This window comes from Herpailurus yagouaroundi, unplaced genomic scaffold, assembly GCF_014898765.1.
Source record: "Herpailurus yagouaroundi ecotype Mexico unplaced genomic scaffold, PumYag 77, whole genome shotgun sequence".
NCBI classification, from domain to species: domain Eukaryota; kingdom Metazoa; phylum Chordata; class Mammalia; order Carnivora; family Felidae; genus Herpailurus; species Herpailurus yagouaroundi.
In genome coordinates this window covers 66243896-66256856 of record NW_024412388.1, presented here as the reverse complement: position 1 = coordinate 66256856, position 12961 = coordinate 66243896, and the positions used below count along the sequence as shown (strand labels likewise).

At 39.1% G+C, this 12961-nt stretch overlaps 1 protein-coding gene and 1 pseudogene across 1 annotated transcript in view; one reads left to right on the top strand and one right to left on the bottom strand.

Moving 5' to 3' along the window:
• The window catches only part of GIPC2 (GIPC PDZ domain containing family member 2), a 430222-nt gene that overhangs the window by 95833 nt on the left and 321428 nt on the right, over positions 1–12961 (bottom strand). The gene's annotated exons all lie outside the window — the stretch shown is intronic.
• On the top strand, positions 251–1792 carry LOC121027351 (tubulin alpha-1D chain-like; annotated as a pseudogene).

Genomic DNA, 12961 nt, shown 5'->3' with positions numbered 1-12961 from the left:
ATCTCTACACCCAACATGGGGCTCGAACTCACAACCCTGAGATCAAGAGTCGCATCCTCTACTGACTGAGCCAGCCAGGCACCCCTGAAGTTACTGACATCTTCTAAATAATTTTTAGATGAGCTTCTTAGTCATATTTCCTCAATATAACAGTGACACAAATTATTTAGTAAAAAAAAAAAAAGAATGTAGATTTATTTTCATCAAACTTTATCTTAGTAGATCTTGCCTATATTTTTATATTAATTCTTTCACACAATATATTCCCCCTACTTATCTAACACTAATTTAAGCAGTTTCTCTTATATCGACCACCGAAAAGCCACACTGTAAGAAGCAACAACCTCATCTCTTCCTCTCTGCCATCTGCTCAGCAGCCGCAAAGCAGCAACAATGCATGAATGCATATCCATCCATGTTGGCCGAGGTGGTGTCCAGATTGGCAATGCCTGTTAGGAGTCTATTGTCTAGGACACAGCATTCAGCCTAATGGCCAGATGCCAAGTGACAAGACCACTGGGGAAGGAGATGACTCCTTCAACACCTTCTCCAGTGAGAAGGGTACTGGCAACCATGTGCCCAGGACAGTGTTTGTAGACCTGGAACCCACAGTCATTGATGAATGACTTTGCAATGGCACCCATTGTCAGCTTTTCCACCCTGAGCAGCTCATCACAGGCAAGGAAGATGCTGCCAGTAATTATGCCCAAGGGCACTAGAACATTGGCTGACCAGGAGAAAGGTATCCAGGGTTTCTTGGGTTTCCACAGCTTTGGAGGAGGAGCTTGGGAGATTTACCTCTCTGCTGATGGAACGTCTCTCTGTTGATTATGGCAAGAAGTCCAAGCTGGAGTTCTCCATTTACCCAGCCTCCCATGTTTCCACAGCTGTAATTGAGCCCTATAACTCCATCCTCACTACCCACACCACCCTGGAGCACTCTGATTGTGCCTTAATCATAGACAATGAGGCCATCTATGACACCTGTTATAGAAACCTCAATATTGAATCTACACTAACCTTAGTTGGTTGAGAGGCCAAATTGGGTCCTCCATCACTGCTTCTCTCAGATTTGATGGAGCTCTGAATGTTGAACTGACAGAACTCCAGACCAACCCAGTGCTGTATCCCCACATCCACTTCCCTCTGGCTACATACGCCCTTGTCATCTCTGCTGAGAAAGCCTACCATGAACAACTTTCTGTAGCAGAGATGACGAATGCATGCTTTGAGCCAGCCAACCAGATTGTAAAATGTGACCCTTTGCCATGGTAAACACATGGCTTGTTGCCTGTTGTATAGTGGCAAGTGGTTCCCAAAGATGTCAATGCTGCCATTGCCACCATTAAGACCAAGTATATCATCTAGTCTGTGGACTGGTGCCCCACTGCTTCAAAGTTGTTATTAAAAACCAGCCTCCCACTGTGATGTCTGGTGGGGACCCAGCCAAAGTACAGTGAGCTGTGTACATGCTGAGCAACACCACAGCCATTGCTCAGACCTGGGCTCACCTGACCACAAGTTTGACTTGATGTATGCCAAACATGCCTTTCTTCACTGGTATTTAGGTGAGGGCATGGGGGATGGAAAGTTTTTCTCAGACCCATGAGAATATGGCTGCCCTTGAGAAGGATTATGAGGAAGTTAGTATGGATTCTATTGAAAGATAGGGCAGAGAAGAGAAGAATATTAAAGTTTAAAATGTCACAAAGGTGCTGCTTTTACAGGGAAGTTTATTCTGTTTTGAACATTGAAAATCTGTGCTCTGATCAGTTAATTTGTATGTAGCTGTGTATACGCTCATATACAATTACTGACCTATGCTTTAAAATACAACACTTTGTTAGACTCAACCTGCCCATTTCTCTGATGGATTTGAATAAAGTATTCCTTGTCTTAAATGAAAAATAATAATTAACAACAATAATAATAATAATACAATAAGTATCAAATACCTATTCTAAGGTCACTGATATAATTTGAACGGTTTAAAACCAGTAAAAGAATTTTGTCACTATTTCCCTCAGGCTCAAATTAATCCATTAATAATTACTTTGGGGATAGTCCATCAATAACACATTTATCTAATTGAACATCCAACTCACATTTCTCCATCATGTCTATAAGAATGTTGTGAAAAACATGCCATTTCCTTATTCTAATTTTTAATAAAAGAAATCATTAATGTAACGCAGAAATAAGCTGTTTTTAGTGAAGCCACACTGGTTCCTAGTGATCACAGGAAGCATCCTTTTAATAACACATCCTAAAAATTTTCCTGCACTAAACTCTTCAGTCTAATATCTGCAAAATCTCCCTCTTCCTCTTTTTAAAAAAAAATTTTTTTTCAACGTTTATTTATTTTTGGGACAGAGAGAGACAGAGCATGAACAGGGGAGGGTCAGAGAGAGAGGGAGACACAGAATTGGAAGCAGGCTCCAGGCTCTGAGCCATCAGCCCAGAGCCCGACGCAGGGCTCAAACTCACGGACCGTGAGATCGTGACCTCGCTGAAGTCGGACGCTTAACCGACTGCGCCACCCAGGCGCCCCTCTCTTCCTCTTTTTTAAAATCAAAACCATGTTTGCTCATTGCCATCCTATCTGCTCTAGTTCTTCCAAAACTACTCAGAGAAAACCAGAATTATTGGGGTTTTCTAGTTTCTTTTGCTGGTTGTCACAGAATACCAAGGCCTGATTCATCAAGGCAAAAGAACAAGAATTTACTTAACCGATTTCTTCACTCTTCCTGAAAATCTGTTTTCTCTCTCTAGTGTACAGTTTGTATTTCTAGTCCAAGATTTGCTTCCCTTGACAAAAATGTTAAAAGCAAAAAGATAGTTGAGAAATTCTGCTTTCTATAACACCTACAAGCATCATACTTCAGTAGATGAATATTCACCAAAAAATGAGGGGGAGCCAGGTATTCCTAAGCATGGCACCAAAGGTAGAAATTATAGAGAAAGTGAACTGCATACTTAAAAATCAGAACCTCTGTATATTAGGAAATGCTGTATAAACAAAATTTTCAAGAAAATGACAAAATGTCACACATTTGAAAATTAATATCTTCATAAATATTTCATAGCTTTATATACAAAATGTTTTCACAATTCAGCTGGAAAACTATATAAAATCCATGAAAAAGACATTGAAGGAAAGAAAGAAGGAGCCAATAAACCTGTACAGAGATGTTCATCCTTATTAGTAATCAACTAAATTGTAAATTAAGCAAAATGTCTTATATTTAACAAAGTAGGAAAGCATTTAGTTTTGTTTAACACAAAATACTTTGACTCTCATAAAAGTCAAGGATCTAGAAACATTGACACTTCCATATATACTGCTATCTATTGGAACTCTAGGAAATAATTTAATATCTATCCATAACCCTATCCTAGGTGTTTTATGTGCATTACCTTATTTAACATGTCTTCAAACATTCCATTCCTCTTGTAGCTAGTATTTACTTTATCAACCCAGAGATCTGGGCACCAAAAGACACTAAAATGAAAGGGTCACTTTGTCATACTGTTCTTGTTATAACCACTTCATTAACCAGGTCAATTCTCATACCTATTAGGATACAAAACTGTCAAACACTCAGCAAAGCATGTCACACATTCTTCATGTTCTTCATTTAGCCAAAGAAGACTTCCAATATGTGTCTTGACAGTTATAGCACTCCTCTGACATCCTACCTAGTATGAATCTTATGTTTTGAGTTAGAGGCATATTAATCACTTTTATCTGTTTGCTCAGATAGTCACTTACTATAATCTCAGAATGGTTAGTTCTTCTATGATCTCATTTTTAATATTAATTATTTCAACAGTGTGTGTCAACTCTACAGTAAATTTCCAACTAGGTATGATATCTCTTCTCTCCTCTTTGGCAAATATCTCTTTTCTAACATAATATGACGCTATGACATAAAATAAACATATGTATATGGTCTTTGTTCCTGTTTTCTGGCACAGAACTCCTAAACTCTTGGAATAATAATATCTTTATTTGAACAGTTGGAAAACTCTTGGAATAATAAAGATATTATAATAATATACTTAAGTCAAGTCAATATCTTTATTATTCCAAGACATAATAAATGTATCTTTTATTATGTTAATGAGGCAACTTTGGGGACAGGAAAGGGGCTGGATATTGAATTCAATCATTAATGACCAATGATTTCATCAATCATGCCTACATAATGAAACCTACATAAAAATCCAAAAGGAGTGGTTTCAGAGAACTTCCAGGTCAGAGAACACATGGAGATTTGGGAAGAGTGGTGAGCTCAGAGAAGACATGGGAGCTCCTCACACTTAGCCCATACCTTCCCTATGCATCTCTTCCATTGGCTGTTCTTGAGTTATATCCTTTTAAAATAAACCCGTAATCTCTTAAATTAAGTGCTTCTCTGAGTTTTGTAAACCACTCTAGCAAGTTAATTTAACCCAAGTGTTGGGGGAATGGTCATTGGAACATCCATTTTATATCCATTCGGTCAGAAGCACAAGAAACAACCTGGGTTTATGACTGGTATCTAAAGTTGGGGTAGGATCCCAATGTGTATAGCAGCGCTCTCAACAATAGCCAAATTATGGAAAGAGCCTAAATGTCCATCAACTGATGAATGGATAAAGAAATTGTGGTTTATATACACAATGGAGTACGACGTGGCAATGAGAAAGAATGAAATATGGCCCTTTGTAGCAACATGGATGGAACTGGAGAGTGTGATGCTAAGTGAAATAAGCCATACAAAGAAAGACAGATACCATATGGTTTCACTCTTATGTGGATCCTGAGAAACTTAACAGAAACCCATGGGGGAGGGGAAGGAAAAAAAAAAAGAGGTTCGAGTGGAAGAGAGCCAAAGCATAAGAGACTCTTAAAAACTGAGAACAAACTGAGGGTTGATGGGGGGTGGGAGGGAGGGGAGGGTGGGTGATGGGTATTGAGGAGGGCACCTTTTGGGATGAGCACTTGGTGTTGTATGGAAACCAATTTGACAATAAACTTCATATATTGAAAAAAACATTAAACGGGGTGCCTGGGTGGCGCAGTCGGTTAAGCGTCTGACTTCAGCCAGGTCACGATCTCGCGGTCCGTGAGTTTGAGCCCCGCGTCGGGCTCTGGGCTGATGGCTCAGAGCCTGGAGCCTGTTTCCAGTACTGTGTCTCCCTCTCTCTCTGCCCCTTCCCCGTTCATGCTCTGTCTCTCTCTGTCCCAAAAATAAATAAATGTTGAAAAAAAAAATTTAAAAAAAAAAAAAACATTAAACAAATTAAATAAATAAATAAAATGCTGCTGTTAAATAAATAAATAAATAAATAAATAAATAAATAAATAAAGTTGGGGTAGGGCAGGGGCAGGGAAGTCTTATGGGAGATGTGACACTGCAGATGTGACACTATTTCCAGGTAGATAGTGAGTATCTGAATTGAGATATTTATTTACTTTAACTTCCATCCCACTAAGCATCATTTTCTACTATTTTTCACCCTGTATTATAATGTCAAATGCATTTTGTATGTTAACTATGCTTTTAGACATATCAGAGACATAACTATTTTTATGACCTTACCAATTATTTTCTTAGATGAATCACTACAAACAACCCATAGTGCTGTTTTTATTTCTAGAATAAACTGATAGCTTTACACAGATGGCTTTCTCCTCCCTATTCCATATACATCTTAAATTGCTCTTAATCTGGATGGAGGAAATCATTCAAGAAAGAAAATAAAAAGATTCCAAGGAGACAGAGAAAATTCAAAACTCAAGGTGCAAGTGAGTAGAAATTTTCACAGCTTAAAGTTAAAATCAGTGAAGAAATGCTATAGCATTGGAATAATTGAATTGAATAAGAGTAAAATGTTACGCATAGAATACTAATCCAGACCCAGCAATTGCTGGATTGTAGGGTAATTCTACTTTTTAAAAAAATTTTTTAAATGTTTATTTTTGAGAGAGAGAGAGACAGACAGCATGAGCAGGGGAGGGGCAGAGAGAAAGGGAGACACAGAATCCAAAGCAGGCTCCAGGCTCCAAGCTGTCAGCACAGAGCCCGGTGCAGGGCTCAAACTCACGAACTGCAAGATCATGACCTGAGCCGAAGTCAGATGCTTAAATGACTAAGGCACACAGGCGCCCAGTGTAATTCTATTTTAACTTTTTGAGGAACCTCCACAGTTTTCCAGAGTGGCTGCACCAGTTTGCATACCCACCAACAGTGCAAGAGGATTCTCCATTTTCCACAGCCTAGCCAACTCTGTTGTTCCCTGAGTTGTTAATTTAAACCATTCTGACCAGTGGTATCTCAGTGTGGTTTTGATTTGTATTTCACTGATGATGAGTGATTTTGAGCATCTTTTCATGTGTCTGTTTGCCACCTGGATATCTTCTTTGGAAAAGTGTCTATTCATGTCTTCTGCCCATGTCTTCACTGGATTATTTGTTTTGGGGGTGTTGAGTTTGGTAAATTCTTTATAGATGTTTGATACTAGCCTTTAATCTGAATGTCATTTGCATATATCTTCTCCCATTCCATCGGTTGCCTTTTAATTTGGTTGATTGTTTCCTTTTCTGTGCAAAAGTTTTTTGTCTTGATGAGGTCCTGATAGTTCATTTTTCCTTTAATTCCGCTTCCTTTGGAGACATGTCAAGTAAGAACTTGTCGTGGCTGAGGCCAAAGAGGTTGCTGCCCGTTTTCTTCTGTAGAATTTTGATGGTTTCCTGTCTCACATTTAGGTCTTTCATCCCTCTTGAATTTATTTTTGTGTATGGTGTAAGAAAGTGGTCCAGTTTCATTCTTCTGCATGTTGCTGTCCAGTTCTCCCAGCACTATTTGCTGAAGAGACTGTCTTTTTTCCATTGGATACTCTTTCCTGTTTTGTTGAGGATTAATTGGCCATATATTTGTGGGCCCATTTCTGGGTTCTCTATTCTATTCAATTGGTCTATGTGTCTGTTTTTGTGCCAATACCATATTGTCTTCATGATTACAGTTTTGAAATACAAGCCAAAGTCTGGAAATGTGATGATGCCAGCTTTGGTTTGTTTTTGGTTTTTTTTTTCCAACATTACTTTGGCTATTTGGGGGTATTTTCTGGTACCCCCAGAAAAGGGGTAAAGCTGTCAGTTATTCCCCACTGAGGACGATATTAGCTGTGGGCCTTTCATATGTGGCTTTTATGATGTTAAGTTATGTTCCTTCTATCGTGACTTTCTTGAGGTTTTTATTGAGAAAGAATGCTGTATGTCAAATGTTTTTTCTGCATCTATTGACAGGATCATACAATTCTTATCCTTTCTTCTATTAATGTGATGTATCACGTTGATTGATTTGTGAATATTGAATCACCCTGCATCCTAGGAATAAATCCCACTTGATCATGGTGAATAATTCTTTTAATATACTATTGAATTCAATTTGCTAGTATCTTGTTGAGAATTTTTGCATCCAAGTTCATCATCAGGGATATTGGCCTGTAATTTTCCTTTTTGGTGGGGTCTTTGTGTGCTTTGGGAACCAACATAATGCCAGCTTCATAAAATGAGTCTGGAAGCTTTCCTTCTGTTTCTAGTTTTGGGAACAGCTTTAGAAGAATAGGTATTAACTCTGCTTAAAATGTCTGGTAGAATTCCCCTGGGAAGCCATCTGGCCCAGGAGTCTTATTTGTTGGGAGATTTTTTTTTAGTACAATTTATTGTCAAGTTTGCTAACATACAGTGTATACAGTGTGCTCTTGGCTTCAGGAGTAGACTCCCATGATCCATCACTTACATACAACACCCAGTGCTCATCCCAATAGCTGCTATCCTCAATGCCCATCACCCATTTTCCCTTCCCCCCAACCCCCCATTAACCCTCCATTTGTTCTCTGTATTTAAGAGTCTCTTATGGTTTTCATCCCTCGCTGTTTAAAACTAGTTTTTCCCCTTCCCTTTTGTTGGGAGATTTTTCATAACCAATTCAATTTCTTCACTGGTTATGGGTCTGTTCAATTTTCCTATTTCCTTCCATTTGAATTTTGGTAGTGTGTTAGGAATTTTTCCGTGTCTCCCAGATTGTCCAGTTTGTTGTCATATAATTTTTCATAGTATTCTCTAATAATTGTATTTATGTGGTGTTGGTTGTGATCTCCTTCATTTGTGATTTTATATACTTGGGCCCTCTCTCTTTTCTTTTTGAGAAATCTAGCTAGAGGTTTATCAATTTTTAGATGGATCCTTGGGTTTTTTTCAATCTATTCTGATACCTGTGTCTTTTGATTGGGGCATTTAGTCCATTTACATTCCGAGAGATTACTGAAATATATGGATTTTTTTAATATCATTTATTGTCAAGTTAGCTAACATACAGTGTATACAGTGTGCTCTTCACTTCCAGAGCAGACTCTCATGATTCATCGCTTACATACGACACCCAGTGCTCATCCCAACAAGTGCCCTCCTCAATGCCTGTCACCCTCTTTACCCTCTCCCCCACCCTCCATCAACCCTCAGTTTGTTCTCTGTTTTTAAGAGTCTCTTATGGTTTGCTTCCCTCTCTGTTTGAAACATTTTTCCCCTTTTCTTCCCCCATGGTCTTCTGTTAAGTTTCTTCAAATTCCACATATGAGTGAAAGCATATGATTGAAAACTGTGGATTTAGTGTCATTGTGCTATCTGTAGTTTCGTGCTTGTGGTGGTCTCTGGTCCTTTGTAGTCTTTGCTGCTTTCTACTCACAGAGTCCCCCTCAGGATCTCCTGCAGGGCTGGTTTAGTGATCATGAATTCCTTTATTTTTTGTTTGTCTAGGAAAGGCTTTATCTTTCCTATTATGAATGACAGCCTTTAGAGATAAAGGATTCTTGGCTGCATATTTTTCCTGTTCAGCACCTTGAATATCTCCTGCCACTCCCTTCTGGCCTGCCAAGTTTCAGTGGATAGGTCTGCTACCACCCTCATGTGTCTACCCTTATATGTTGTGGCCTGTTTGTCCCTAGCTGCTTTCAGAATTCTCTCTTTATCTTTGTATTTTGCCAGTTTCACTATGCTATGTCATGGTATTGACCTGCTTTTGTTGATTTTGAAGGGAGTTCTCTGTGCCTCTTGGACTTGGATGCCTGTTTCCTTCCCCAGATTATGGAAGTTCTCAGCTAAAATTTGTTCAAATAAGCCTTCTGTCCCTTTCTCTCTCTTCTTCTTCTTCTTCTTCTGGAACTACTATGATATGGATACTATTTCATTAAATCACTTAGGTCTCTAATTTTCCCCTCATGGTCTAGAAATTTCCTTTCCCTCTTTTTTCAGCTTCATCATTTTCCACAATTTTATCTTCTATTTCACCTATTCTCTCCTCTGCTTCTTCCATCCTCGCTGTCACTGCATCTAGTTTATTTTGCATCTGATTTATGGAATTTCTTAATTCAGCATGACTATTTCCTAGATCTTTGATCTCTGCAGCAATAGATTCTTTGCTGTCTTGTATGCTTTTTTCAAGCTCAGAGATTAGTCTTATGACTGTTACTCTAAATTCTTGCTCAGATATATTTTTTATATCTGTTTTGAGCAATTCTCTGGCTGTCATTTCTTCCTGGATTTCTTTTGAGAATTCTTCCTTTTTGTAATTCTGGATACATTTATGTCTTTTACATGTTTTAATAGCTTGTAATGTGTCCTGCACCTGCGAGTACTACTATATTAAAAAGGGGTCATACACTGTCTGGGGCTTGGCTCTTTAGGAAATGTCTTTGGAGTATGCTGTATGCACTCTGTTGTTGTGTATTTGACTGCTCTATCCCACTGGTAAATTCTCTGTAAAGCTCCTCCTTGCTCATAGTGGTAGATTGTTTGCATCTTCTACCAGGTGTGCTTTGAGTTGTTCATTGAAGTAACTGGAATAAAGGCAAGGGGGTGGGGACCTGATTCCAGACAAAGAGAAAAATGAAAGGGACAGAAAAAAAGACCAAGCAGAGAATCAAAGAAACTGTAAGGCTTAATCCAGAGAGAGGGATAGGAACATAAAGGAGATAAAGCTGTAAAAACAATACAATAAAAGTGCCTGATTAAACAAACAAAACAGAGAAAGAAAAGAATAATGTATATTCTTTTATTTTTTTATTTTATATATAATACATGCATTATATATATATATATATATATACTTATATATATAAAATATATATTCTCTTCAACTCTGAAACTATGAACCTGATTCCAAAGGAAAACAAAAGGAGAGGTTAAGGAAAAAAGAAAAGAAGAAAAAGAAAAGAAAAAGACAGACTAACATATAAAACTGCAGGACAGTGGTCTGTTGGTTCTGTTGGTACCTGGTTCCTGCACAGTGGCTGTGCTGGTCTGGAGGAGAGGCCATTTGGTTCACTCAGTATCGTCCCACTCCAGTAGATAAGCAGTTGCCAGTCAAGGAGGGGGTGGGGTTTGGTGTAAGTGGCCCAGCCTCCACTGGGGGCCACTGTGCTGCTCCCTGAAGCCCCACCATGTTGGATATGGGAAGAAAAATGGCAACACCCCAATCTCTCCTCCCTGGACCAGGTGTCACAAACTATGCTCTTCATACAGCCCTCACAGAGTAGTGCAGGCAGCCAACTTGTCTGGCTCCACAGTCTCCCAAGCCTTATAGGTGCTGGGATCCAACCCCCAATGTCTTAAAGGATCCCTGCACTGCACAGATTCTGTTCTGGTACAGTGCCACTCCACCCTGCTGGCTGGCACCTGCAAGGTCTTTTGTCCTTGAGGAGGCAATAAACCTTCCCACAGTACTGGAGGGAAGGGACTGTTCTCACCCAGTGTGCCCCTGAGATCGATACCACACTACAGAGCGAGCCTCCTCCCCCAGAGGTACATGCACAGCCAGCCACCTCCAGTCCAGAGAAAATCACGCACTTTTGAAAATTCCAATCTTCAGCTCTTAAAGCTATTTGCGAAATAAAAACTGGCACTCTCCATATTTCTCATTCCCCAGTCTGTGGTCCAAAGAGGTTTTTCTCTTGTACTAACTCAATACCACAATTCCACAGACTCTCTTTCTCTTCCTTTTGTCTCTCCACAGAAGAGGATCCCTCCCTTCCATGCCTATGCCATTTTATCTCCCCCAATTCACATACACACACCTCTGTCCCACCAAGCTGACTCCCTCCACCTGTGGAGATCCTATCCGATCACTTCACAGATTGAGTTTCTGAATGTTCCAAGTGATCTGACCTTAACACAGCTCTGTTTGAGGGCCAAAGGAAATCCTGGTCCCATCTTAACTCCTCCTCCCAGTCTCAAGTTTCTCACCAGACATCTCTCCCAGACAATTCATCAATAGTAAGTGATACAAACAATGTACTCAGTCAAAAGAAAACTAGACTCTAATGATCAAATGGGTAGATTTCAGATATGTGATGTGTTTTCACTTTTATTTTTTATGAAATGAACAAGTTCTTTTGACAAGAAAATTAACACACCATTAGTTTTCCTGTTGGAGGTTCCCATAGTCATCAGTAATATTCGTGTCTTTAAATAACCTGCACTAACCAAATTTTACTATGAATGAGTCTTTACCATGGACTGAATTCATTGTCCAGACAATAAACACACTTCTGTTTGTATACCTGAAGTATAACTTCAAGATATCACATTGAGTGTAACCATGAAAAAATATAATTCAATGTTTACTTTTAAGCTCATTCATGAAATAATTAAATATTGCTTAGAGTTAAGTGACCTAGATTTTAAAACTAGTAACCTATTAGTTCTACACTAATTTTAGACAAGGGCCACACTGTTATATTGGACTGTTGAATTTTTTTAATGTTTATGTACTTATTTTGAGAGAGAGAGGGAGAGACAGCACATGAGCAGGGGAGGGGCAAAGGGAGAGAGAGAGAGAATCCCAAGCAGGCTCCATGCACAGAACCTGACACAGGGCTCAATCCCACAAACTGTGAGATCATGACCTGAGCCGAAATTAAGAGTCAGATGCTTGCTGATCAAAAAGGATTTAAATAATATAACAGAAAGTGAATTTAGAATAATAGTCATAAAATTAATCGCTGGGCTTGAAAACAGTATAGCTGACAGCAGAGAATCTCTTGCTACAGAGATCAAGGGACTAAGGAACAGTCACGAGGAGCTGAAAAATGCTTTAAATGAAATGCATAACAAAATGGAAACCACCACAGCTCGGATTGAAGAGGCAGAGGAGAGAATAGGTGAACTAGAAGATAAAGTTATGGAAAAAGAGGAAGCTGAGAAAAAGAGAGATAAAAAAATCCAGGAGTATGAGGGGAAAATTAGAGAACTAAGTGATACACTAAAAAGAAATAATATACGCATAATTGGTATCCCAGAGGAGGAAGAGAGAGGGAAAAGTGCTGAAGGGGTACTTGAAGAAATAATAGCTGAGAACTTCCCTGAACTGGGGAAGGAAAAAGGCATTGAAATCCAAGAGGCACAGAGAACTCCCTTCAGACGTAACTTGAATCGATCTTCTGCACGACATATCATAGTGAAACTGGCAAAATACAAGGATAAAGAGAAAATTCTGAAAGCAGCAAGGGGTAAACGTGCCCTCACATATAAAGGGAGACCTATAAGACTCGTGACTGATCTCTCTTTTGAAACTTGGCAGGCCAGAAAGAGTTGGCACGAGATTTTCAGTTTGCTAGACAGAAAAAATATGCAGCCGAAAATCCTTTATCCAGCAAGCCTGTCACTTAGAATAGAAGGAGAGATAAAGGTCTTCCCAAACAAACAAAAACTGAAGGAATTTGTCACCACTAAACCAGCCCTACAAGAGATCCTAAGGGGGACCCTGTGAGAAAAAGTACCAGAGACATCACTACAAGCATAAAACATACAGACATCACAATGACTCTAAACCCATATCTTTCTATAATAACACTGAATGTAAATGGATTAAATGCGCCAACCAAAAGACATAGGGTATCAGAATGGATAAAAAAA